This window comes from Larus michahellis, chromosome 19 (genome assembly GCF_964199755.1).
Source record: "Larus michahellis chromosome 19, bLarMic1.1, whole genome shotgun sequence".
Lineage (NCBI taxonomy): Eukaryota > Metazoa > Chordata > Aves > Charadriiformes > Laridae > Larus > Larus michahellis.
This window is the reverse complement of record NC_133914.1, coordinates 6,863,233-6,889,437: the sequence shown is the minus strand read 5'-3', so window position 1 is coordinate 6,889,437 and position 26,205 is coordinate 6,863,233. Positions and strand designations below refer to the sequence as shown.

At 49.1% G+C, this 26,205-nt stretch overlaps 1 protein-coding gene across 6 annotated transcripts in view; it reads right to left on the bottom strand.

Moving 5' to 3' along the window:
- Positions 1 to 26,205, bottom strand: part of HIVEP3 (HIVEP zinc finger 3) — a 324,947-nt gene that overhangs the window by 268,407 nt on the left and 30,335 nt on the right. For 2 of the 6 annotated variants that reach the window (XM_074563335.1, XM_074563338.1), the window contains exon 1: positions 18,205 to 18,729. The gene's annotated coding sequence lies outside the window, so the exon portion shown is untranslated. Of the gene's footprint in view, positions 1 to 18,204; positions 18,730 to 19,503; positions 19,672 to 26,205 lie in introns of those variants that run through there. The other 4 variants (XM_074563332.1, XM_074563336.1, XM_074563333.1 and 1 more) reach the window with 3 other exon arrangements.

Here is a 26,205-nt window from a genome sequence, read left to right as displayed (position 1 = left end):
AAGTTGCCCAGAAAATATAATAGTTTTCTATGGAACGTTGGTATTTTAATAAAAACCCAAGTTAAAAGCATGTTTATGGGCACAGTAATATAAAGTGCCAAAAAAAAAAAAAAAAGGCAAAACCTTTTACTCAGACGATACTGTTTTCAGGAAATGGAACTATTTTTTGCTATTTTCCTATTCTCTAGAAAGTTTCCTGACGTAATCCATAGGTCTTATTGCCGTTTTCACTTTTTCTTTCTGCAGAGGACAACACTTCTCCACCTGCTTCATCCTTCTGCGCAGTCATCTCTTCCCCGAGTGTCTTACCCTTTGTTACCTTGCAACCCTTTCCTGCTTGTTTTTTCGTTTCTACCCGTTATGGCTCATGGTTTACGTTGTGTTTCATGGGAGTGAGGAGTTATCTGTGAGCACACGCCTGGATGGGCTGCAAAGCCATGGGTCTGATCTGGCCTCCAGGCAACCCTGCCCCGTAAACCCTGAGAAAACAACAATGTCCGTGCATCATTCAGAACAGCATGTCTCCTTTACCACTGAAAACTTAAAAATAAATATTGTGCTTTCACACTGGCTCTTCTTACACGCGTGCCACAAAAACGGGCAAAACCGACTGGCACGAGAAGGTTTAGGAAACATACCCCAGTGTCTCCTTCTGCTGCCAGGGTGCCGTGTCCAGCACGCAGAGACGCTAAACCCCACTGAACATACCCAACTCACCACCTCCAAACCATCCCCAAAGGTCCCCACCACCAGCAACGGGAGCCAGGTGTCCTCACCCACCTGAGCTCCATCAGGGCAGCACCCACACATGCTCCCGCCTCCCGCCTGGAACTAACCACGACCTGCCTCCTCCTAATTAACAGGACAAGCAGACGTGTCATCTCCAAAGCTCAGTTCACACGCAAACAAAAAGGTGACTCAGCTGCACACTCAGGGACTCCTCTGATTCGTTTCCACAAAGCACGGGGACACAGACAACATCCACGCAACCCTCCGCACAGCCTTAGAGTGGAGGTGATACAGCCGAGCTTCATCAGCGTCAATTCTCCTTACGAGGGAGGCTGTCTCATAGCGAAGCCACCCAGCGGAGGCGAGAGCTTCGTTTGCTAACCCTCGCTTAATTGCTCGCACGACAGGAGGGACGCAAGCACCACGTGCAGGTATGTGGAGCTGGAAAGGAAAGGGCTGGTTGAACACAGCGCGGGGTTCAATTCGCTCATCAGAAAATGAGGGAGAGGGGAGGGCAGCTCCTCCGGCATTGTATTACTGACAAATAATGTCACTCTGCCCCGCGTTACACGGTCAATAATTAAAAGATTGTAGGTACCTCCCTAAGGAAAGCACGCAAAGACAGAAGCTGGGGGAAGACAAGCCACTTCCACTGTACCAAAAAAAAAAAAAAAAAAAAAGACAGAATATAATTTTATTTCAGGTACAGGCAATTATTCCTACAATATAGTTTTCTGTTGCGGAACGGCAGAGAGCCCAGAGAGTATTAAATTCCCCTTATAGACACTAACAGCAAAATAAAAGGGAGAGCTAGTGCCCTGCTTCCATGGAAAGGTTAAGGGGATCTTTGGGTTAAAAAACCTGGTTGCAAATGTGGGGTGCAAGTGCAGCCCCCCACTCCATTTCCCCTCTTGAAACCCTGGTGTAAGATGGATGTAACCCTTCTCACCCTGCTCCCACGAGAACATGGGGGTTTCTGAGGGGTTTCATGCATAAGTGGGGAAGAGGACACAAAACCCCATCTCTCTTCTCCAGTGACCCCCCACGTCTCCTTCGGGATGGGGAGAAGCAAAAGCCGACTCTGAGGTGCCCCAACTTGTAAAACAGATAGGAAAACAACCCTGACTCTTTTTTCACCAGCAAATAATTTATCTGTTCCCTTTGTACCCTGATTTTTCATTCTTTTTGAGGTTTTTTGGACTCACTAAAGCATGGAAGTTTTCTCTAACGTGCAGGTGACCCCCTCAGGACCCACCCTGTCCTGTTGACAGCACCAATACACTTCCTTGGCGTCAGCAGCGGTTTTCGATGTCACGACAAATTTTGCCTCCCGCTGCCGCTCGGACAGCAACCGCAAAGGCTGGATGCTTGCAAGAGACTGCACCGACTCCCCATGCCAACGGGGCTCTGCTTCCCATCGCGTCCTCACATCCCACCACCAGCAAACGGGACAACGAGCTTTGGCAGTGCCACCCGGGAGGGATGGGTTGAAGAAACCAAAGACCAGAGCTACAAAGAAGGTGCAAGAGCAACTCAAGCCTCCTAAATCCCTCGATCAGAGGAGTTCATCAGCACAGCTTCATGCTCACAAGTGTGTAGCATGGTGTGTAGCTCTCCCCACCTGCCTAATCCTTCATACCCGTGTCCCTGCCTGCACTAACCAGTTCCCAGGACCTTTTTCAGCCCCCGTGCTGCCAAATGCGTTACTCAGCAGGGTTGCTGGTCCGGCTTTTGCAGTATGCATGGGCCATTCCTCCTTGGCCAAAACTCATGGTTTACCTAAATCCTTCCTGTCTCAGAGCCTGCAGATCAAAGTCAGCTCCCAAACAGCTGTATGACTCGCTGCAAGCGTGGCAGTGGATGGACTGTGCTGACAGCAAATGAAGCTCAACGAGGGGAGCTGGGTGGGCTTGGCGCCTTCTGCGAGGTGCTGCAGTCCAGCCCAGATGAAGAACGGTGGGAGCATCCCATAGGCATCCACGGAATGGCCCCCACCCTGCAAGGTACAACCAACATTGCCGTTGAGACGCCGCACTGCCTAGCATGAAAACATGGGGTTTAACATGAAGTTTCTTGGTTTGGGTTTGTGCATAGCCTAACTTCACCTTGATGGAGCTGAGGCTTACATGAGTGCTTTCAACCCAGCCAAGAACCCAGAGTGCAGCAGAAAATGGAAGAAGGTAACCAAGCCACACTCACGCGCCACCAACTAACACCCCCTATCATCGCTGGGAAAAGAGAAATGGAGGATGAGGCTAACATAGGTAATAAGGCGTTGACCCACCAGCTCAACTTCTCCTGGAAGGTGAAACAGGGCCATACCCAACCGCCATTCGCTCCTATACACCCTCCAGGAGGACAAAATTCCTCCCTGATGTTCACAGTGAGCTATTTAACCTCACCGATGAACAGGTGAATCTCTGTTTTGCAACCCAAACCGCAGCACAGGGAAGCACCTGGGACCAGGGCTGACCTAGTACCAGTGGGAGCATCTCCCCACCACTGGTGGTGCATCTCCCATCTCATCTTTTCTCCTCCTGCGCTGCATCCTGCGTGCTGGCTGAGCTATTTCCTTTCACCAACTCTAAATATGTTGCCCATTAGTGACAAAGTGACCTCTTTGTCCCTGTTTTATGACACAGCACAAAGAGGAGATGCAGCCAGTTTCCCTTAAGACATCAAATATTCACATACTCCCCAAGTCTGCTCCTTTCCAGAGTAGGTAATGTTCTTTCCCCTGACATCAAATGCAAATGGAGTGATTTTCCTCTTTGAAGTTATCAGCTGTAATCTTCAAGTTTGTCCTTACGTCCAAGCACTTTTAAAAATAATTTATATTAATTGTTCCCACTGCAATTTGGTTCACACGCCAACCTCCCTGCATAAAAAAAAAAAGAAAAAAAAACTCCACCTAAATTCCTGACATGCCCAAACCTTCCATTAATTTGTGCCCACTCATTCTCGTGCTCATCTCTGGCCCAGTAACGTTGGGAATTCATTAGCTCTAATTCCCTGCATCCAAACACCAGCGAAGCTAGTCCCCACTTTCAATACCAGGGTTTTGACAGCCCTTCTGGTACATTGACCAAGCATATTTGGCCTCATAAAACCTGGCCAGCCATAAAATGCACCATTCTCTGCCATACAGAGAGGAGGACAAGGCGAGAAAGCTTTGACACACGTGGTCTTTGGGCATCATGGTGGCATGGCTGTTTCAGTGCTCACTTCTTCTGGAGACGGTGCCGTGGTTGCCACCTGGCCCTACATCTCACATGGCTTGAAGCCCTGATACAGCATTAAGTTTCATTTAGCTTCAAAAAATATATATATTATGGGGTCAACAAGAGAAACGGTGTGATGCTGTGACTCATACTAGGACCTGGAGGCACATCATGGCACCATCCCATGCCAGGAGGAACTTTTCTCAGAGTACAATGCACAGCTCCGGTGCAGCATCAGCAGTTTTTGCGTAAAGCTGCATTTGGGCTGCAAACAGCCTTCAGTAAAGCTGGCAGCAAGAGAAGGAAGGAGAGGAGGGACGCATCCAGCCAGGGTTCCTGGGGTACAGACACAGGGGTGTTTTCAGCCCAGGCCCCCCAGCAGCTCTCTGGGACACTCTGCCGTTCCTCCTGGTACAGACCACACATCTTCCCATGATTTAATATGGTGACAAAGGAGTTTAAGCTGATACTGGAAATATTCTGCCTTCACATTTCCCTGCTCTGCGCAGATTTTTGTGGTCAGTGCCCAGGCAGGTCCAAGCCCTCAGCTCCACATCTCACATGGTTCTTTTGAACACAGACACTTCTCCACACGCCTGTGCCTGGGCACAGACAGACAAGGCTTCTGAGCTTTCTAAGAAGTCTGGAAGAAGCCCCGAGCTGCTGACTAAGTCCCCAAATGAATGAGGCTAAGGAGTTTCAGCAAGTCGCTGAGAGCTGAAAAGGCTCATTAATCCTCACCCGAATCTACCGATGTTACAAATCCTTCGCTGCTACAAATGCTGGGTGTTTTATCACCCTCCACAGCTCACTGTATTCACCAATTCATCCCATTAAATAACACAGATCTTTTCTTTACCGGAGAGCTTCAAGCCTCCTTCCCTACACATTGCTCATCTCCTCAACAGCAATACCTCGCCTAATGCCCGTCCACGCTCCGTGGGGCTGGGATGCTGCATCCACCACCGGCAGCTCTTCACACGGCAGCGGTGCAACCCGCAGGATGCCAACGTTGGCCTTGAACCAGAAAAACATTTAGAAACGTGATTAAGTACAACATTATCCAGGGCAGCAATTAAACACACGCTTACAGGCAAGCACATGCTTAAATGCTGTCCTGGATGGCGATGCTATTGGAAACCAGGGCCCCTTCCAAGGAAGACGCAATTGCTGAGTGGATTAACACCGACTTGTTTGTACCGCTGCAGGTTGCGTGAACAAACTGGGGAGAAAGGAAAACTGGAAACCTGTCGCCTCCACTGCCTGCGTCAGGCAGCTGGGCTCTTTGCTACAACCCCATATATGCCGAGTTATTCTCTGCATCCCATAATGGCTGGCGCACAGCTGAACAACGCTTGCCACACACCCAGCCCATCTACCGTCGTTCCTGGGTTCAGAGTCCTGCCTGGCAGCACAATGGTCCCCAGCAAAGGGGAACGCAGGGGCCGCCAGAAACCCTGGGGTGACGCTCACCGAGCACCACACCATCTACAGTAAATCCATTTAATTCCTGCTTTAGCACCGTTTGGTGGCTACTCCTGCCTCCAGCTGTGAACAGCAGTGGAACAAGCAGTTTATTTCTGTTCTCTCTCTAGGACGCGGTGACAGGAGAGGTCCAAACCCTGTGTCCTGCTGACCCCTCTGACCAGGCTCGGTCCATCTGCACACCCAGGTTTCTGTTACACACTACACAATGGGGGTCTTTGCAATCAGGGTGCACTTGGGTGCCAGACCTACAGTGACAGGGGGCTGGAATATATCAAGGGGAAGGAAAAAAGTTCTGTCCTTTGTTTTTCATAGAATCATAGAATGTTTCAGGTTGGAAGTTCATCCAGTGCCACCCCCTTGCCCTGGGCAGGGACACCTCCCACCAGACCACATTGCTCCAAGCCCCGTCCAACCTGGCCTTGAACCCCTCCAGGGATGGGGCAGCCACAGCTTCTCTGGGCAACCTGGGCCAGGGGCTCACCGCCCTCAGAGTGAAAAATTTCTTCCTGATATCTCATCTAAATCTTCCCTCTTTTAGTTTGAAGCCATTACCCCCTTGTCCTATCACTAAATGCCCTTTTAAAAAGTCCCTCCCTAGCCTTCCTGTAGTTCCGGAAGGGGCTGGAAGGTCTCCCCGGAGCCTTCTCTTCTCCAGGCTGAACCCCCCCAGCTCTCTCAGCCTGTCCTCACAGCAGAGGGGCTCCAGCCCTCCCAGCATCTCCAGGGCCTCCTCTGGCCCCGCTCCAACAGCTCCGTGTCCTTCTGCTGTTGGTGCCCCAGCGCTGGAGGCAGCACTGCAGGGGGGTCTCCCCCAAGCGGAGCGGAGGGGCAGAATCCCCCCCTCGCCCTGCTGCCCATGCTGCTGGGGATGCAGCCCAGGCTGCAGGGGGTTTCTGGGCTGCCAGCGTACGTTGTTGGGTCGTGTGGAGCTTCTCATCCACCAACACCCCCAAGTCCTCCTCAGGGCTGCTCTCCATCCAGTCTCCACCCATCCTGGATTTGTGCTTGGGATTGCCCCGACCCACATGCAGGACCTTGCTCTTGGCCTTGGTGAACTTTATGAAGTTCACAAGTTTTGCCATTACTACTGGCTTTAGGAAATGTTTTCTCTCCTATGTCTGCCAATGGCCCAGAATTTGGGATGGGCACCTTTGAGAGCAAGAGGCTGCTGTAGGGGGTACCTGCACCAGCTGCTTTATTTGTGCTTTGAGCCTCCAGTCAGAAGCACACAGAGCTGAGACCACTCTGGAGCTTGCAGCAAACTGAGGGTAAAAAAAGGTAAAAAAGGCTAAGCTGAGTAAACAAAAAAAAAAAGTCACTGCACCAAGTTGTCACTAGCGAACCAGGTGCTTTGTGGGTTTCCACAGGATGGGAGAAATGTCCCTGTCCCGCTCCAAAACCAACTCAGCTCTGCAGCAAGAGGAGAAATCCCCACCAGCGAGCAGCGCTCCACATCCCATCCAAGCAGACAAGAACACTGAGATCATAGGGGCAAAGATCCACAGATCTGCAGAACATCTACAGAAGCAAACCCAGTCCCAGGCTCCAGGTTATAGACAGATTTATATTTATAAAGCCACTCTGCTCTTTGCCCTGATTCAGCTGCAGTTTACCCAGCTGCCATGTGTTTACATTTCTAGCAAACTTAATCCTGAACTCCTTGGGCCAGATATTCTAAGAAAGGAAAAGAACTTTATTAATTATGTACTAGAGAGCTGCACCCACGGTGAGCCCCTCAAGGAGCCAGGCTTGGGCTGAAACCTCCAGCACTGCGTAACCCCCAGGAATTTCTGGATGTATTTTATGTTGGGTTTTGTTAATTCACTTTTTTTTAAAAAAAGGACGTTTTGTAAAATCCCAGATTTTTCCACTAGATATTCTCAGAGATACCAAGGTAGCATTCAGGCTTCTTGCTCTAAGTATGAATGATACTATCTACAAGAGAATTCAGAGCTTGGCAGGCTGAAAGAAAGTAATTCACCTTCAAGCAAGCACTCACCTACTATTTCTATGAATAATAAATACATTAATTTATTAAGTGAATAAAATGCAGGAGACCAGAACTTATTAGCAGCTGCACTGTGAATAACCTGTGTTAGCAATCTAACACTTGAGCTTGAAAAGCCGCGTCTCTAAAAATGAAACTGAAACTTTTTCTTAGTTTTCTAAAGTTTCTCGCAATTCTTCCACGTGAAAGTCCTAAAATACTGATTCCTCGTAATGTCAGAGATCCGCGTGCATCTGTTTTACTGATATGTAAGACAGATTGAAAAGCAGATCTTGCACATGGCAGAGCCCATGAGGACGACGAATGGAGATACCAGGTTTGCTCTGGGTTAGTCTTTCCTATGAACTGTCACATTTTCCTCTCCGATTTATTTGGGTCTGTTCCAATACTACGTTACACGCAGCAACTGAGAAGAGAGCTTAGGGTTAACGCCGCTTTGCATGCGCCGCCACAATAACCCACCTGTTTTAATACAAACTCCGGATAAAGACAAATTTCACTTTTCTCAGCTGAGGAGCACAAGTGGGAAATTTCACTGACGCTGTCTTCTTACTGCTGTAGTGTTATTATCGGCATATCTCCTAAAGAAAATATTCCGGGGGCTGCTGCTCCTTCAGCTTTCAGAAAAGCTGTGCTCTAAGGGAAAGCAACTAATTCAGACTTTCAGGGCTGGCTGGTGTGGAAGTGAAACTCCATCTAATTTAAACTAGAAAAAAAAAACAAATCCCCTAACTCCGTGAGCCTGAATTACTTCTGATTTTTTTCCTCGCAAAATGAAGGAAGAATCCAACTTTACATTAACACCATGAGGATGCAGTAGTGAGGAGCAGGCAATAAGTAGAGAATGTCCAAATTAACTTAAGTCATAGTCTGGACTCATTCCTCTGTTTATGTACACTTTTGAAGAGGTTTAATTAAGCTACCACATCTTAAGATGAGATTTTCAAAGCTATATAAGCAATTCATAAGAATCCAGACTGCAAAGGGCAGTTTGGGCACTCATGATTCTTTGAAAATCCTCAACTGGTGTAACAGAATTCATTTTCTACTGCAAATTAGATACACATTTAGCCAAAATAACCTGGGGCCGTGTACAGAAGTTACAGATGATCATAACCTAAGCAGAAGGGCAGAGTTAAGGTTACAGATTCAAATTTTAGTGCATGCTCACGTGTCAAAGCATCAAATATTCCAAGTATAAAAATCACAAGATAGAGAAAATCAGGGCATCTTCCAGTAAGGAGTGGTTGGGCAGAGTCACCCCGTGGTCACCAATGGACCCGTGAAATCAATCAAATAATCAACCAAGTCTGAGACTGGCCAAATTCTTCCACTAAAGCTTTAGATCTGTTTAAGGTATTTAAGATAATCTAAGTCCTTATATTGGCACAAGCTGTTTAAAATGATCTAAGGCTTTAGATGGCTTTAAGCCGCTTATGCGGCTTTAAGGTTTTACAAAGGTTTAGACTGCTCACAAAACATTCCCCAAAAAGCAAGTGGGGTTGTTTGTTGGGAGCCAGTTGTACCATTTCATGGCTGTTAGTATGGTGCAAATGCAAAAATATCTACACAGGAGTAAAATATTTTGTTTGCAACACTAAAAGTCAGTCAGTCAGTCCCGAGTCTACAAATACTGAGTTTACAGATGACTTCTATTGGCATACGTTTGAGGGGAGCAGCACGCCCTTGTTAAAGCACCAAGTGCTCTCTCTGTCTTAAAAAAAAAAAAAAGAGAAAAGAAAAAAAGTACCATACCACATTACGCAAAACCTTGATACAACATCTCCATCCTGTTAAGAAAAAGTAGACACCAAAATATGGTATCCCTTGTCACGGTCTTCTTAGGATTACACCCATTTGCAAGCCCACAGGTGTCTCTGGGCATATAAAGTCCAAGGTGCCCATGTGGTGCTGGAAAAACTCGATAACGAGACCCCAGCGAGGCATACAAGTAGTTGCCTCAAACAATACCTCTGCATTGCAGGGGGTGCTGGAACACGCAAAGTCCGGGAAGGCTTTTCCAGGGGGCTGGGATGGGTTCCACTCACCTGCATCTTTCCAGCACAAAATTAACCCAAGTGGAGTAAGTTTTTTTGTAAGGAACGCTCTCAAGCCCCATCTTGCTGATGTGCCGAACTCTTAGCTTCAAGGAGCACTTTTATTTCCTCAAGTCCCCCCCAGCAGGTCCAGCTGGGCTCAAAACATCCCCAAAGTCCCCAAAGCTCACTTCTGCACGAGATGCACGCTCTGGGTCCTGCTCCAACCCTGCACCCTGGGCTCTGCAACTGCTACCCCAACAAGAGCTTCTCCCAGCCCCAGCTGGGCCGTGCCACCGCGCAGGGCATGGGAGGCCTGCTGGGGCAAGGTCCGCTCCAGACCTGGGCTTCAGCCCCAGACCAAAGCTCCGGTCCCAGCCAGCCTGTGAGATGAGGAGGCCAGAGCAAAGCTCAGCCCCGACTCCTGGAGCACAGCGCTTAACTGCAGGGACGGAGTCACCGCCCGTCCCTTGGGGAGCTTGAATTTCCTTCCCAAAACATTGTCTGGAAAATCTGGGCAACTCTCCTGCTTGAGGGCACACCTTTTATAAACAGTTGCAAAAACACATCTAGTCTCCTTTAGCAATTTAGGTGGCTGCAATTTTCAGTTTCCCTTTTCTCCCCCTAGGGAGGGGACGGTCCCATCCCTCCATGCCATCTAGATGCAGAAAATGCAGTTATAGTGGGACAAAGAGCCTTTGGGTGTTTTTTTTTTTTAAGGCACTTGAGCAGAGGCACGGTGGTACACAGCCACCCTCCGCTCTCATTTACACAAACATAAAGGCAGAGCATCTGGCCACGTGTCAAAAGTCTTTAATTACATGATCGAGCTTATCTTAAATATCTATTTATTGGAAGTTGTAAATAACACAAGATTGCATTCTATCTGATAAACACCACACAGACAAAGGGAAGTTATGATTACATATTCAACCTAACGCTCACTTATTTCCATCTTTTGACTGCTTAACTTTGCAACCTTTCTGTGATATTGATGTAAGCGCCTTCTCTCTCCCCCCACCTTGGCAGTTTGCTCTTGGGTACCAAGTTCATTTTATGGTTATTCGGTCATGGAGAACCAAGTAAGGATTTTTTTTCATAATCGAGATTTTTATCTCAATACGCATTTTGGACTTGGGACTATGCTTCTGCAGAGAGCATCAGTCCCTGAGCAGCTTTTGCAGTGGCAAACACTGAGCAAAATCCAAATGACTGAGAAAAAAAACCCACCACATATAAACGCTGACAGAAATAGCAACAGAAGCAACAGAAACCTGTTATGTACAGTTAACTGAGAAAATTGGCCTCTTGATTTTTCAATTTACCCAACCTTTTCCTCTGTAAGGAACAACAGACTGCTCAGGGATGGGTTTGTGCTTCAAAAGTGTACGCAGCATCCACAAACGAAGCGCAGAATAACTATGGATACAGAGTAATTACAGCATCCTTAGAGTCCTCCCTATCTGAGGGTTATCATATGATTTGCAAAATCTTCATAAGCGAGAGCACCACACCAGGAGGCAGCCCTGGGAAGCACACGGCAGCGCCAGAACCGATGAGCTGGTTTATCCAAGGGGGAACGCGCCCCCATTGCACCCCAAAATTTCAACAGCAAAAGGAATATAGGTCCTTCCAGCTGCAGGCGTACCAATCACAGAGCTTCGTCGTAACTCATCGCATTCCCACATTCATCAATAAGCCAAATTGTCCAACTGAAGTAGCTATTCTGGGAATTTAGTTACCTTCCCGGTATTCCCCATGCAAGTTTTCCAGAACACTTTTGAGTTCTGCTGTTATTTACATTATTGTCATGCCTTGTTATTTACGTTATCGATCCCTGCCAGTTGACAAGGGAGTGTTGAAATTGGAGCATGGAAATACAGATTGTATAAAATAAGAGATGAAACGAGCATGAAGCTCTTCCCCATGGCATCCCCATGAACACAGCCCAGACTCCTCCTTCATGGCCTGCGGTCAACCAAGCGCACTGTCCACCCTGGACAGCCCAAGTTCCCTCTCTTTGCACAATTCACTGAAAGGCATCTCCTTTCTGGTTTTATCGTCTACTCTGTACGACGGAGCACCCTGAAATCTCCACCAAGACGAGGGGCCCACAAAGCTGGACCCTACACAAACAGCAAGAGCACCTTTCTGCCCAACAGCCTGCCAGTTACCCCCTGCCACACAAACACCCACAGCACAGACATTTGCTGAGGTGCCAAGAAGGAAATGAAGCCAAGGAACATTTTTGCCTTACAGGGTGATACATTTCTGTGAAAACAGAAAAAAAGGACTCTTTCTTGTCTTAAACTGCCTGTAGTGCAGGGAAACATGAGAGACCTTGTGCAGCACCAACCCAACCATCAACCATGCCCAGGCATTGGGAGAGCATGTACATGTGCCTCACTTCATGGACAACGGGGTATGCAGAAGACAGAGGAAATTGAATAATTCCATATGTTACGCAACTTAGGAGCACAACTTTTAACAGGACTTTTGCTTCCAGGTCATTATGGCTTCACGAGAGAAAACTAAATCCCATTCTGGCACAATTGAGGAGTAAAATAAAGTATTTTCTGCCCCGACTGAGAAGCATATCTGTCACTTTCACTATAAAACAAACCAGGTATATGTCATAGAACGATGGAATGATTTGGATTGGAAGGGACCTTAAAGACCATCCAGTGCCACCCCCTGCCCTGGGCAGGGACACCTCCCACCAGCCCAGGTTGCTCCAAGCCCCGGCCAACCTGGCCTTGAACCCCTCCAGGGATGGGGCAGCCACAGCTTCTCTGGGCAACCTGGGCCAGGGGCTCACCACCCTCACAGCAAACAATTTCTTCACAAGATCTCACCTAAGTCTCCCCTCTTTCAGTTTGAAGCCGTTCCCCCTCATCCCATGGCTCCTCTCCCTGATCCAGAGTCCCTCCCCAGCTTTCCTGGAGCCCCTTTAGGGACTGGGAGGGTCTCTAAGGTCTCCCCGGAGCCTTCTCTTCTCCAGGCTGAGCACCCCCAACTCTCTCAGCCTGTCAAGCACTCCAAAAAGCAACTACCTTGGCTATAACAGCAATACCTTCCATTCATTACCTTATTTATTCATTTAGAGGCTGCAGTTCATGCTCTGCCGGCTGTGCCCCCGTGCACCTTGCAGCCCCAGAGCCGCACACACACCAGCACACCTTCTCCTCGCTGTTGAAGCTGGCCCAGGATCAACGTTCGCCCCCTGCAGTGGGTGGTCTGACCCACACAGCCGCCTTCTCTTGGCACGGCACCACATCTTGTTCGGAGACACGAAGCCACTCTAAATATTTTCCTTCAATCTGCCACGGGTGCGCAGTACATGTCCTTCACTTGCCAGGTAGCAGATTTTTTTTTTCCACTGCATAAAATTACTGTCCAATGAATTAATCAAAGTTATAATCAAATGCCAGTATCAGTAAGGTAGAAGTTGCCTTCGCTTGCTGGAGATGTCCCTGCTGCGCAGGGAGAATTCATTTCGAGCAACACATTCTCTGCAGCAAATAGTTTTCCGAAGAAACCTGGCCAAACTGCTCTTGAAGAGTCATTAAAAACAAGACAACCTGTTTGGCTCAGCAATTTTCACTCTCCCATAAAATTCACTATGATGCCAAGACCACACAAAAAAAAAAAAAAAAAAAATTGAAAATATGAGTTATAAGCAATGAAAAATGGGGTCAACGGGAACACAACCTCCAGGACTGTGACAACCAACACAGAATCAGGTGAAGGCCATAAGGGGAGAGATGAGGGACAATAAATTTGTTTTCATGGACTAAAACACAGAGGGATGAAGGGGACCTGGCCGGTGAGGATTGGAAATGCCTTTGAAATACGGATGACACAGGATGGACACGGTTAGAGGGACCGGGACCAGGGCAGGACGGGATGAGACTTGCACAGCTGAGCCCAGCCCAGGAGTCTGCTCTTTTGCACATGAACAATTATTTAAAAGGCCACCTGAGCTCCAATTGCAAACGTTATTTCAAACATATTAGACCTTTTGATTTCAAATTCATCACTTAGCAGTAACGTCCACTGGCTTGTATAAAATATGCTTAAACTCTAAAGGCAACTAAAAAAGTGGGTTAGAAGTTTTGTTTGTAGCAGAGGTGTATTTTGAAGGACTCTGAGATCATCCCTGACATCATCATGAGCAGCCCTCGCCTTTCTCACTTGTACTTTAACAGAATGATAAATTCTGCGGTGGCTTATTTTCAGCAGATCACTTGTTACATCAGGGTTTACCCATTTCTTTTTGCTGGCAGCCCCCAAACCGGGGCCGTGAGTCAGCGGCAGCCTTGGGCCTTTCCTCTAGAGGTGCAGGAGATGGTCCAGCCACCCGCGGTTGTCTCCTCCACCGGGTTTTATTGACCAAGCTCCTTCCGAAGACACCCATGCATCCCACATCAAGAGCTGCCAGAGTGACGAGACAGCACATGGGAGGGGAAGCAAGAGACAATCTCTCCACTGCACTGAAAAATCTGGGCTGTTCGAGGCGGGGGTCAAACCATCTGACGGTCCCAAGTCCCCATGGGATTCCCATACAGGGAGTTTGCAAGCAGCCCTGGAGCAGCAGGGCTGTGGGATCCTCCTCTCCCAGCTGCAGGGAGAGACAGATCAGCCAGGACCATTAGGGTCAGGGTCATTAGGGCGTCCTGGGCCATAACAACCCATCCAGAATGACCCCGGGCTGGGGCCAGCAGCTGGGTTCCTCTTGGGGATGGTCCCAGCAGCTATTTCTGGGGCTACCCCTCCCTCTGCTCCCAGGGGATGCCAGCAGCATCCCGTGTCCCTCAGCCACGAGGGCTTTCACACGCGGCCCTCAGAGCCCAAGCTGGTCACCCTGCACGCAACGTGCCTCAATAAATTATTCAAGTCATCAGTAACAGCAATCAGTTGTGGTGTTCACCTCCGAACGGCCCGGACGCCACCACGGCACCCGCACCCCCCGGAGCTGGGGCTGCTCCTGCTTCTCCCCGCAAGGATCATCTGTGCAACAAAACACGTCTAGCAATAGGGATTGTCTATACAGTAAAATACATTCCCCCGCGCGTTTTCCTACAGCACTGGTGGCTGCCCAGCAAATACTAGTCTAAAAAAAAAAAAAAAAAAAATATTGAGCGCTGCTGTCTGCAGTTGGAGCTTAGAGTCAAAACTTATTACTTGCATTTTCAATCTGCCAGGGACTCATACTGTGATCTTGGCCAAATGGCTCCCCCTTCCCTCCTCCCCATTTCCCACACATAAGAAAAAGTAAGACGCAGAAAGGTTAAATGGGAACAAAAAAGGCCAAGCTGCTTTCCGCCCCCCCCTCCACCTCTGTTAGCCACTGAGATCAGAGTTGAGCAAATCCTTGACTTACATAGCTGCTACGTTTCCATTCTTGGCATAAAAGTTTCTGAGCTTTTTAAAGAACTAAATGAAGAAAGATTTGGGCTATGAATTCTGACATCCCTTTTACAGTAAGGTCAGAAATATGGTTAAATATGGGTAAGCAACAGCCAGCCCTCCTATACCTTTTTGAAGATCCTCTTCAGATAATGATTTGCACCTTTAAACGGTCAAATAGATCAGCCTGCTGGGACGTACTATTCCTTGGTGCATCCATACTAACCCATATTATACAGCTGTCTTAACTGAGCCAGCTGCAGATATTTAGCTTTACACGGAGAAAGGAGACAATTTTTAGCCCTAAAGAAGCCTAGAGTGGTTTGTGCTCCTACCAGCACGAGGCAGGAAGATTCACTCCCAGCTGGTCCAATTAAAAATGATGGGTTTAGGTCAATATTATGTTCCTGCTCTCCTGGCACCGATCCCTTCCTCACCAGCTCCACATCATGAACAGAGACAGCTGAGATTTCTGGTAATTGCTGGACCAGCCCAGGGCCAGGTGGAAATCCGGAATTAAAGTGCATGGGAGGAGGAGGCACTCTGAACCTGGGCTCCTCCAAGGGTCTATAAAACTTCCTGGCCCATCCACAGCTATCTCAATTTCCCACCAAATATCACCATTTACATAACTTGATGGAACGGGTCAGCCACAACCTTTGCCGGAAACCAGCCAAGATGCTGGAGAGCCATTTGAAAGCCATGACCCTGCACGTTGTGTACATTTATAGGAGTCTTACAACTATTTCCAACAAAATAACAAAGAGCATCCTTTGCAAGCACGATACTGTTGGGTGGCCCGGCCTCCGATGCCTCAAACAACGATTTCATTTCCCTTTCTCTGGAGGTGATGCAAGGATAAAAGTCAGAGGAATGCAGGGCCAGCAACTCCCACCGGTCCCAAGGTATCACAGAGACTTCATAGAAGAGCAACTCCTGGCAGGACCCAGATGCCACCACCCCTGCAGAGGAGCACTCTGGTGCAGCACGAGACAAGATCTGCGGTGTCCTGCTTAAGCATCCAGGAGGAGGGTTTGGACTGGGCAGTGCACAAAGGATTTCGTAGCCCCAGAGGCAGCCGGGCAAAAGGCCATGCCCCATACAGGAGATGATTTGATAAGAAAAACGCCACTTTCCCTTCCTCCTCCTTAGTTACCACCCGGTTGGGCTTTCTGGGGAGGTTTCTCATCCAAACCAGGCTGAGCAGAGCGAGAGCTGGGGACCGGTGCCGAGCAGCGAGCTCCCACATGGCACCGCTGCGCAGGGATCCCGCCGAGCATGCAGGCTGGCCGAGGGGAGGAAGAAATGAAGACCGACGACACCCCCCCACCACCACCGTGTTTTGTTGCAGCTGGGAGGATTGGCAATCTCCAAAAAGGAATTAATTAAATAAATAAAACAAATCAAAGTGCAGCACTGGGCACGCTCCTGTGTTGGCATGGCACGGAAGCCATAGAGAACATCCCGTCCCCTCAGGGCCATGCCGCCCCTGCACGAGCTGAGCATCGCTGGCTGGGCACGAGGGAGCGCCAGGTTTGGGGACATACCTTTTTTTTTTTCTTTGCATCCCAAAGCACAAGGCTGGGGGACACAAGCGCCCGACAGCGTTTGGATTTGCCGTTTCTGGCAGAGCAGGAGGGCAGGGGACGCTGGGCGCCCGCAGCCCCGCACCCAACCAAATCCATGGCAGTATTCCCCCATCACTGGCTCCAAAGCTTATTTTAAACATATTCTCCTCCACGCATCCCATATCAAACTCCTTAATAAAAATTATTTCAGAATGCTTTCAGAAGCTGGGAAGGGGGGAGAGGGGGGGGAACACACCAGATCAAACTGCATATTCAGTGTTGATTACTTTCTGTCTGTCAGGTTAGAGATTCACAAGTTCTCTTTCTAGGAAGCCCCAAGGGGTTGTTTATATAAAATAAGTATTTTATTTCATGTGCTGCCCATCCTCAGCTTGCACAATTAATTGGGGTAAACTTTTTGCAGAGCCTCTCCTTAGCAGTCAGGCAAAAAAAAAAAACCCAAACGCTACAAATAACCTTGCGTGCAACACAGAGAAAGAAATACATTGCACAAAACATGCTTAAAGACATTGTGATATAAAGGCAAACTTCCAGACAAAGGGCTAATTTTTGCCCTCGGAGGTTGATACGGCCGAAGGAGCTGGATGATACAAGTGAGGGCTGGATTTGGCCCTCGGAGAGGCCACTGCAATCCCTGCCGCCAGCCCGGGCCGGGGGAATAGGGCAGAGACGCGGGTGCCAAAGCGAGAGCCGCGGGTGGGTGCAGGTGGGGCTGCCTCCCCCCACCTCCGCCGCCAGCAAGGGGAGAAATTCCCGCTCCCAGCCAAGGACGAACCCCTGGGGATCATATCCCAGTGCTGCCCAACGCTCACCCGGCGTGGGCGCAAAGAAAATCAGGCAGGGCGGAAAAAAGAAAAACCAGTGCCCGGGCTTTGTGCAGGCAAAGGGGGGTTCAGCCAGAGGCAGGCATCTAGCTGTTAAAACGAGGGTTGGAATATGCATGTTATTATTATTTTTTTAAAAAATATGTTTATACACACTGTAGCGTCAGGTAACAGCTGCTTCTACTCCGCAGGGAACCTGCATGCGGGATGGGAAGCGGCGCAGGGCCTGGGCACAGGAGGCTCCCAGTGTCGCCCCGAGAGGACGGGGGCTCCCCACGGAGCACCACGTCCATTTTTCCGCCGAGGCGGGGGCCGGGGTGCCCGGCGGAGCCGCGCGTCCCTCTGCCCGCCCCGCGCCCATCCCGCACATCGCTAACACACACACACGGCATTCCGCCTCCCACCAGCCAAATAAATAAATAAATAAATAAGTGAAATCTCTGCATATTGGGAGAAAATGAAGTTGCTGTCAAGCGACGATAAATTCATGCGACAGCCGGGGCTAATTAAGCAGGAGCGAAGTCGGTGGGAGCGCGGCGGGGACAGGGTTACAGGCGGCCGCGGGCTGATTGACACCGCTAAGGTTACCCCAGGCTCGGGGAGCTCGCCCATCGCGCCAGCACGGCCACCCAGGGAACACGCACACACACATACACACACACATATACATATATATTTATCTCTATATGCGCACACTCGGTGTGCGGTGGGCGAGCGTCTCGGTGGCAACCTGACACCTTTCGTGGAGGCAAAATGGAATCTCGCCGTCCGGTTGTGCACCCGCAGCAAGGGAGGGAGGGAGGAGGAAAATATACCGTCTGCAAATATACACGCAGAGAACAACAACAAAAAAAAACCCAACCCAAATTCCCTCCTCCCCCCCCCACCCCCGGTGCCTACCTTTGCTGGGTGCCGGCAGGCAGATCCCGGACCGTTTGGGGTCGGTGGCTGTTCCCTTCTTTATGAAATGTTCGGCTCAGCCGGTGCTATTTGCATTCTTTCATTAGCACCTGTTTCAAGTAAGGAAGGAGAAAGCTCATTACGAGATCAGCTTCCTTTCAAAATAAATTATTTAAAAAAAAAAAAATAGAGATGCACGCTGCCAAATAATAATAACGCTAATTAAAAAAAAAAAAAAAAAAAAAACAACCACCACATGTATATTAAAGCCCAAACTAGGCAGTTTAATAATGGGAGATCTTGCAGGTTGTGAGCATGCTCCAGCCGGAACAAATCCTTCCTCTGTTATTCCTCTGAATAAAAATAAACCACGATCAAGAAACCCAAACGGAAGCTTCCTCCTAGAATCCCTGCTGCTGAAAAATATGTAATAAATTCAGCCCGAAGACGCAGACTCTAATCAGCAGCTGTTTTCTGGATCCAAAGCCAGCCAAAGCCTCTCTTGTCTTTTCCCACTATGAGTCTAGGCCTTTTTGAAAAGGGTTTTAACCTTTTAAAGCTACAGTGCACCAATTATCACTTCTGGAGGACTGTCACTCACGGCGCAAATAAATTAATAAAGCGGCAGCGGCGGCACAGTCAGAGCAGGGGGAGGTGTGGTTTGCACGAGCAGCCTTTCTTGACGAATATTATTATACGATTTATTTATTTTTTAATAGGACACCCCCCACCCCCCCCTTTCCTTTGGGAGAATAATAATAAACGGAAAACTTGCCACTCGGCTCTTGGATAAATGCATAGTCATTATAAAAATGAACAGCTGCTGGGTGCAGTTCAGGGAGTTGTACGGCCGGTCCTTATCAGGGTTAAATTTCTTGCAACTGAATTTTTAGGTGTTAACAGTTTCCATCCCAGGCGGAGGTGTGAGAGGGTTAATGACAAGCGGAGAGGAGCTCTGTCAAGTGCTTCCCATCAAACTAAGGATCAAGGCTGCAAAGTTTGAACCCAGCAGCCCTGGCACAGCAATAAAGCATTCTTCCAGGAGTGGGATTTAGGGTTTTTGGAGCAAACCGAACCAAAAGCCCCCTCCCCAAAAAAAAAAAGAAAAAAAAAAAAAAAAAAGCTCAGCCCTCCACTAACAAGCATCGCAAAGCGCCGGCGGCCCCGGAGCCATCCCCAGGGTGGGGGGGCGGCCAGGGGGTCCCCCCCAAAAGCTGTGGGTCCCCAGGCCTTGGCACCCCCTGGCAGTGTCCCCCAGCAGCCTCGCGCCTCTCCTGCTGCCATCGGCGCCTGGCCCACCTGGGTGGCAATGGCATCCTCCTGGTCAGGGCGCGGGGAGCAAGGGGCCATCCCCGGGGCGCTGCGGCTCCGCACCCCGCGCTCTGCTCCGGCCAGTCCTCTGCGCAGCCCCCGGCATGCAAACCAGCGGGAGCAAGCGGTCCTCCCACCCTCTTCCCCCCCCCCCCCCGCCCCCCAACTCCTTCCTCCTCCTCCTCTTCAGCAGAAAATCATCATATTTCATGTGTCGCTGCTCCAGCCTCGCCAATTGGTTGGGCATTCGCAGGCGGAAATGTCAGGAGCAGCCCAGCATCGGTGCCTGCCCGCAGCCGCCCCTTCCCCCCGGGTCCCCGCTGCTTGCAAAGCACAGCAGTGGGCACAGGGCTGGCCATCAAAAGTGGAGGAAAAACGGGGGTTTGGTGTTTGGTTTTCTTTTCTTTTTTTTTTTTTCTTTTTTTTTTTTTTTCCTCTTTTAACACCACTTTGGCTCAGCTCCGCAGGGATGCAGGCTGCCAGCAACTTGACCTTGACCTGCAGGGTTGTGTTGCGCTGCCAGCAAGAAGCGTTTTCTGGATGACGGAGACCCAGCACATCTGCTCTGCTCCGCGGAGCCGCCTCCCTCCTTCCTCCTCCTCCTCGCCAGCCGCACCAACCCACCCCAGCACCAGCTCCACGGGCACAGCTCTGGTCGCACTACAGGTACCGTAGATTCTCGGAGGGACGACGCCTGACAAACAGATGCTTTCTTTTTTTTATTTTTTTTCATCCGTTTTCCAATGGAGCGCATTTGTTTACGGCTTGCCCCCCACTTCCAGACCTTTCAAACAAGACGTATCAGCATGTTTCTTTACCATCTTAATAGCTGGAGAAGGTGGGATTTGGAAATAGGGGCTTGCCTGAAGCTACCCAGTGTGGAGCAGCAGCTCAAGTAGGAAGACAGCCCAAGACTTATCTTCTTTTTCCTTCTCAAAGGGCGGAGGGGGGGCAGGGGGTGTGGGGAAAGAAAATAATCTTCTTGGGAAATGGAGCGATGGAATATCACAATGGAATAATCCTGATGAAAACAGTCATCTACTCCCCTGCAAACGCACTACCTGGAAGTGAAAGGCGAACACCTCCAAGGACACTGAAAAATGTTCTCCTAAGGAGCAACGGAGACGCGCTTTCCTGCCAGGTTCTCTAGCAAAATGGGAGCATAAGGAAGAAGGGAAATACAACAGCCAAAAGCTAACTTTTATTTTGCGGCTGCTTACACAAGGATAAAAAAAAAAAATAAATTGCATTGTCACAAAAAATAAAGAGGATTTGAGTGCGGCGTTTATGGTACAAATCAGCTTATGAAACCCGCAACTCTCTACTGATCGTGAAAAAAATCAGTAGTAAGTGGGTAATATATTGGATGGAGGAGTAAAAAGCTCCAAAGCTTCTTTATCTGACCATCTGATGAGCAGCCTGCAGCCCGAGTCACATCAGCAAGCAGAGACAGCCCATGGCAGGGTGCTCCCGCAAGGGGAGCCTGGCAGTCACCATTTCAACCATCCACAATGTCCTCTACCTCCCTGTGGCAAGGCTTTGGCACAGCAGAAACTCATCACCACTGTGTGTCACTGTAGGCATTAAAACCAGTACAGCAAGAGGGAAGAAGTGGAGATAATCAGGCTATTAAGCCAAAAACCACTGTCTCAGTCCAGAGCCACAGGACACAACTCTTCATGCTGTTCTTCCCCTTCCAGATTTCAACAAGAAGCCACACAACAAGGCATTTCATCGCCTACACAAGCCAGGGCCACACGCGAGAGATGCATGAATCCTGCCTTGGTAGGTCTGCAAGGTGCCATGCAGCTCCACGCACAAGCACCTGAGTGACTTAACGGAGCTATGGAAGGGGTGTCACCACACTGGCGTTGCGCCCCTGCCAACACCACCCTCACCGGAGCCCTCCACATGCCACCACACTCTGCCACATAGACCTTGAGGAGTGACTTGTCTTTATGGGCCTCGCTTTCCACACCTGCAGGACACATGCGAAAATAGCCGTGCTCAGAAAGCACAGCAGGGTTTATTGAAGTCTGCCAAGTTGACATCTAAACTCCTACATGACCAGTAGCAAAACCAGAGCAACCATCAACTCGTACTCAGTGCTGGGCAGTCAGTGCTTGAAAACCTCGCACGAGCCCATAGTCCAACCTCCTGAGGAAAACACCACGCTGCCCAGAATGAAACACTGTTTGAACAAGTGACTTTCTTTGGGAAAACATACAATCAGCTTAAAAATTACCCACAGTGGCTACATATCTCCTCTAAACATGAGCCTCATCACCGGCCTCCATTTACCCGGCTCCAGTTCCCAGTCTGGGGACCTGGTCACTTCTCACTAAGCAAAGCCAGAGTCTTGTTTTTATTTCCTGTGACATTTCAATAAGAAGCCACGAAATGGGGCAGGCATTGGAAAAGACGACCTCTTATCAGTTTTGCTCTCCATTTTTGCCCTTGCAGACCATTACCACGTTATCTACATAAGGGAAGGATAAGAGGTGTCTGAACTCTTCTGCTTTGAGGCATGTTCTTCGCTTACACTGGTGCAAGCTTCCTTCCGACTCCCCACAATTTTTAGGAGATTCTTCCAGAAAAACACATGCTAGAAGGCTAGAAGACAAGGCTCCAGGGAGACCTTAGAGCAGCTTTACAGAACCTAAAGGGGGCCTACAGGAAAGCTGGGGAAGGAGTTTTTACAAGGGCAGGTAGTGATAGGATGAGGGGTGATGGCTTCAAACTGAAGAAGGAGATTTAGATGGGATATTGGGAAGAAATTCTTGGCTGTGAGGGCGGTGAGCCCCTGGCCCAGGTTGCCCAGAGAAGCTGTGGCTGCCCCATCCCTGGAGGGGTTCAAGGCCAGGTTGGACGGGGCTTGGAGCAACCTGGGCTGGTGGGAGGTGTCCCTGCCCAGGGCAGGGGGGTGCAATGAGATGATCTTTAAGGTCCCTTCCAACCCAAATCATTCTACCAAAGGCAGCACAGAAGTTGCAGCAAGACCACAACCACCTGATTCACCCCTAGAAAAGGAAATCAATAAAATCATCCTGAAAACCATTAGCTATGTTTTAAGCTTTTCCATATGTGCCATGTTGAGCTTGCATCACCCTTTCTTACAGAAAGCAGCATGCCTGCAGCATCCATGCAAGTGCTTCGTACCAGTTACCTTACCACATTGTTCCCCGCCCCCCCCCCCTTTTTTTAACTGCAATACAAATTCAACTTTCCTCCAGTATTCTGCAACTTTCCCAGCTGTTCAAAAATCGTTATAAATCAACATGAACAGCAGGGAGAACTCCCCGAATAGCGATGGAAAGACCTGCATTACAAATCATCCACGTCCTCGCACGCAGGAGAAGGGTCTGAAACCTGGGAGACCCTGTCCTCGCTGGGTGCGTTAGTTCACTGCTCCCTACTCAGCGAAGCACACCCTCATTAGAGGCGACGCACTCCACAGAACCTGAGCTAATAAGTTCAGAGGGGCTTATTAGTTGGGCTCCATGCTGGAGCCGGTCTTGCTGGGAACTAGCACGACCGCAAAACCGCCCTGCTGCGTGGCCAGGGCTGTGCTGGTTGCAACCAGTGAAAAGAGGGGGTAGGAGTGGTGGGATGGGCCAAAAGAAGAGTCAAAGCTATTGGTTTTCTGCCTTTTCTTTTTTTTTTTTGGTTAGGCAGGACTTGCTGCAAGCATACCCAGCTGTATTTTAGAGGTCACAGACATTCCCTCCGTAACTCATTCCCTCCTCCTTTTTCTCCCAGGAAAACAAAACCAGAAAAAGTTAGAGTTCAAAACTTGTTTCGAAACTGTTTGACGCTACCTCGTGGATACTTTTCTCTTGACAATACTAACCTGCCTAACCCTAAGTGAGTAGGTGGGGAAGGACGCAGGTGCAGGGACCAGCTTAGAGCCTGTCCAAAACTCTGGGAATATTTGCAGAAGACTGCCCCTTCCCCCCGGCACCGTCCATCTGCACAGTGCACACCACTCAGCAGGACGGGGCTGAGCTCCTTACATGGGAATTCATGGTTCTGACATTTAACGGGCATTCTCCTGTGAAAAACGAGAGAGGCGTGTGAGACTCCATATTTTCTGCCTTTTTTTTTTTTTTTAAGCTACCTATCAAGCCTGCTCAAGTAGGAGCGGGAAGTTGTGTTTCCTTTTAATTGCTAGCTTCACTAATTGCTCTTGGGATCGAAAAAGGCAAGGGTATGGGGCTGTTCTCCTGTTTTTCTTCTTGCGTTTTTTATTAAGTAACAAAGATATAAAGGCAAAGCACGGCTTTGGTTTCCATCCCTCTGCAGCCACTGCCTTCCTGGGACCTAAGACAGCAAAACAAATAGGATTCCTGGTGCCCGTACATAATGCATTGCATTTGGATTACCCGCTGTGGTTTAGGAAGATGCAGAAGATAGCAGCACGGAGAGGGAGAAGGGACGAGCTGTAACCAGGGGAACAGACCACAGGGCTGCGAGCGCTCTCAGAGCCCCGAGTGTCTGTGCCTTTACCGAGCTGCTGGATTTTGATCCATCTCCTCTCAGTGCCGGCGTTGCTGGCTGCAGCTGGGGGATTTTGCGCAAGAGTAGAGTGAGAGGAGCAGGATGGAAAGGATAAGATGCTGAGGACCGCCTGGTTGCTGCTCACAGCTGGCTTTTTGTCTTAGGGAGCTGCTGCCTCCTACATAACCAGCAGCCTGGATGGGCAATGCCATGTGCCATTTGACTCTTTCTTCAAACTTATTCATAGAATGGTTCAGGTTGGAAGGGACCTTAGAGAACATCCAGTTCCAACCCCCCTGCCCTGGGCAGGGACACCTCCCACCAGCCCAGGTTGCTCCAAGCCCCATCCAACCTGGCCTTGAACCCCTCCAGGGATGGGGCAGCCACAGCTTCTCTGGGCAACCTGGGCCGGGGGCTCACTGCCCTCACAGCAAAGAATTTCTTCCTGATATCCAATCTAGATCTCCCCTCTTCCAGTTTGAAACCATTACCCCCCATCCTATCATTACACTCCCTGATCCAGAGTCCCTCCCTGTCCTTCCTGTAAGCCCCCTTTCAGTACTGGAATAAGAACTAATTCAACCCAAAAAAAAAAAAAAACAAACTACAGAAGCCTGTGGACAAGGGGTCTATGGAGTTTGCACAGGGGCAGGAGCCTCTCTATCCCTTTCCCTACCACTAAGCCCCTGCCCTCGGCCAGTCCTAGGGGTGTCCCAGGGATTGCCAGGAGCTCCGAAAGGGGCTGCGTGAAATCCCCCTGGGTGAGCGGCTGCACAGAGGAACCGTACCCAGCTGGGTCATTTTGGGTTGAAGGGGACACAATCTCGTAGGGGAAAATAAGGATCACTGAGCAAACCTGAGCCTATTTCATTACCAACCTCTCAATTTTCAGCAGAGGTGTTTGGCTTATGTTTCTTTCCTCCTATCCTAGAAGGGGACGGTAGTTCTCTGCTACAGCAAACGGTATCTGCAGAGAGTATTCACACATTTGCTCAAGTGTCCCATTGCATCGTCTGGCCTCATTTTAGGATATATATCTCTAAGCTTGTCTGTACACCCAGAATGAACACATATTAACTAGGACCGATTAAAGAAGAACACCTGCAATATCTGGATTATTACTTCTAGCTAGTTCTGTGATCCAAAATTACCATCCGACACCAAACGATAGGTGAATCCCAAAAGGTTCGAGTTTCACGTTAGAAAACTTGTTGATATTCAGGAGAGTTTTTTCCTTGTCAACTTTCTACCGAGCTCACAGCCCAGTACTTTTCAGATCAGACACATTTTTTTCCCAATTAAGTAAGCAACTGGTATTAAAAAAAAAAAATACGATCTGCCATTGTGGTCTAAAGAATACCAAAGCCCAGAAAGGACGGCCATAAAAGCTCATGAGTGAGTAGTCTTGTTCTCGTGTTTTTGTTTCAGTCACTAAACAGCAATATCTTGCACCGCAGCATCTATCACCCAGAGTGACACTCAGGGACACAGGCATTATCTCTCCGTCGGTCTCCATGAGGCTGCTGCCGGCAGAGCCCCACAGCATCGATTCCTCCTCTCCGCTGTCTCACCACCAACTGCGGCGCTTCTCAGGGCAAGTTATGGGGCTCTTTAGCACTCCCAGTTGCACTAGAGGTTTCGATGATCTCAACTGTCGGGAGTAAAGGGACGAGAGGAACCAGCTTCTTCGGAAGAAATTATTTGTCTAGATATGACACTACAGTGAAATTTTAAGTTTGATGAATCACATCATGATTCAATTTTGGTTCTAGCCTGAATCCTATTAGACAAGAGCTATACGAGTAGCTAAGCAGTAGGATGGGCTTTGCTTATTATTGGTGGGGTTTTTTTCCCCCTCCCTTTATTTAAATCATTCCTTGCCCTCGTCAAACAGAGAGCATTATCTAATTCTTTTCCAGCATGTACGGGATTGTGTGTTATCCTTCTACAAGGATCCATATTAAACCAACCACAGACAATAACCTCATACCACTCGGTACAGGAAGCATCATAATCTGCCATGCATTAAAGGTCTAAAAAAACCCTGCCTAATGTTAGAAGAGTCTCAAGCTGTTAAGCTACTACTTAACTACGGTAATTCACCATGAAGTCTCTCCCATGGCACAGCTAGAGAGTTGTTTTCACTTTCTAATAACGAACACGTGACTTAGGCATTTAATGAGTTCCCGAAAT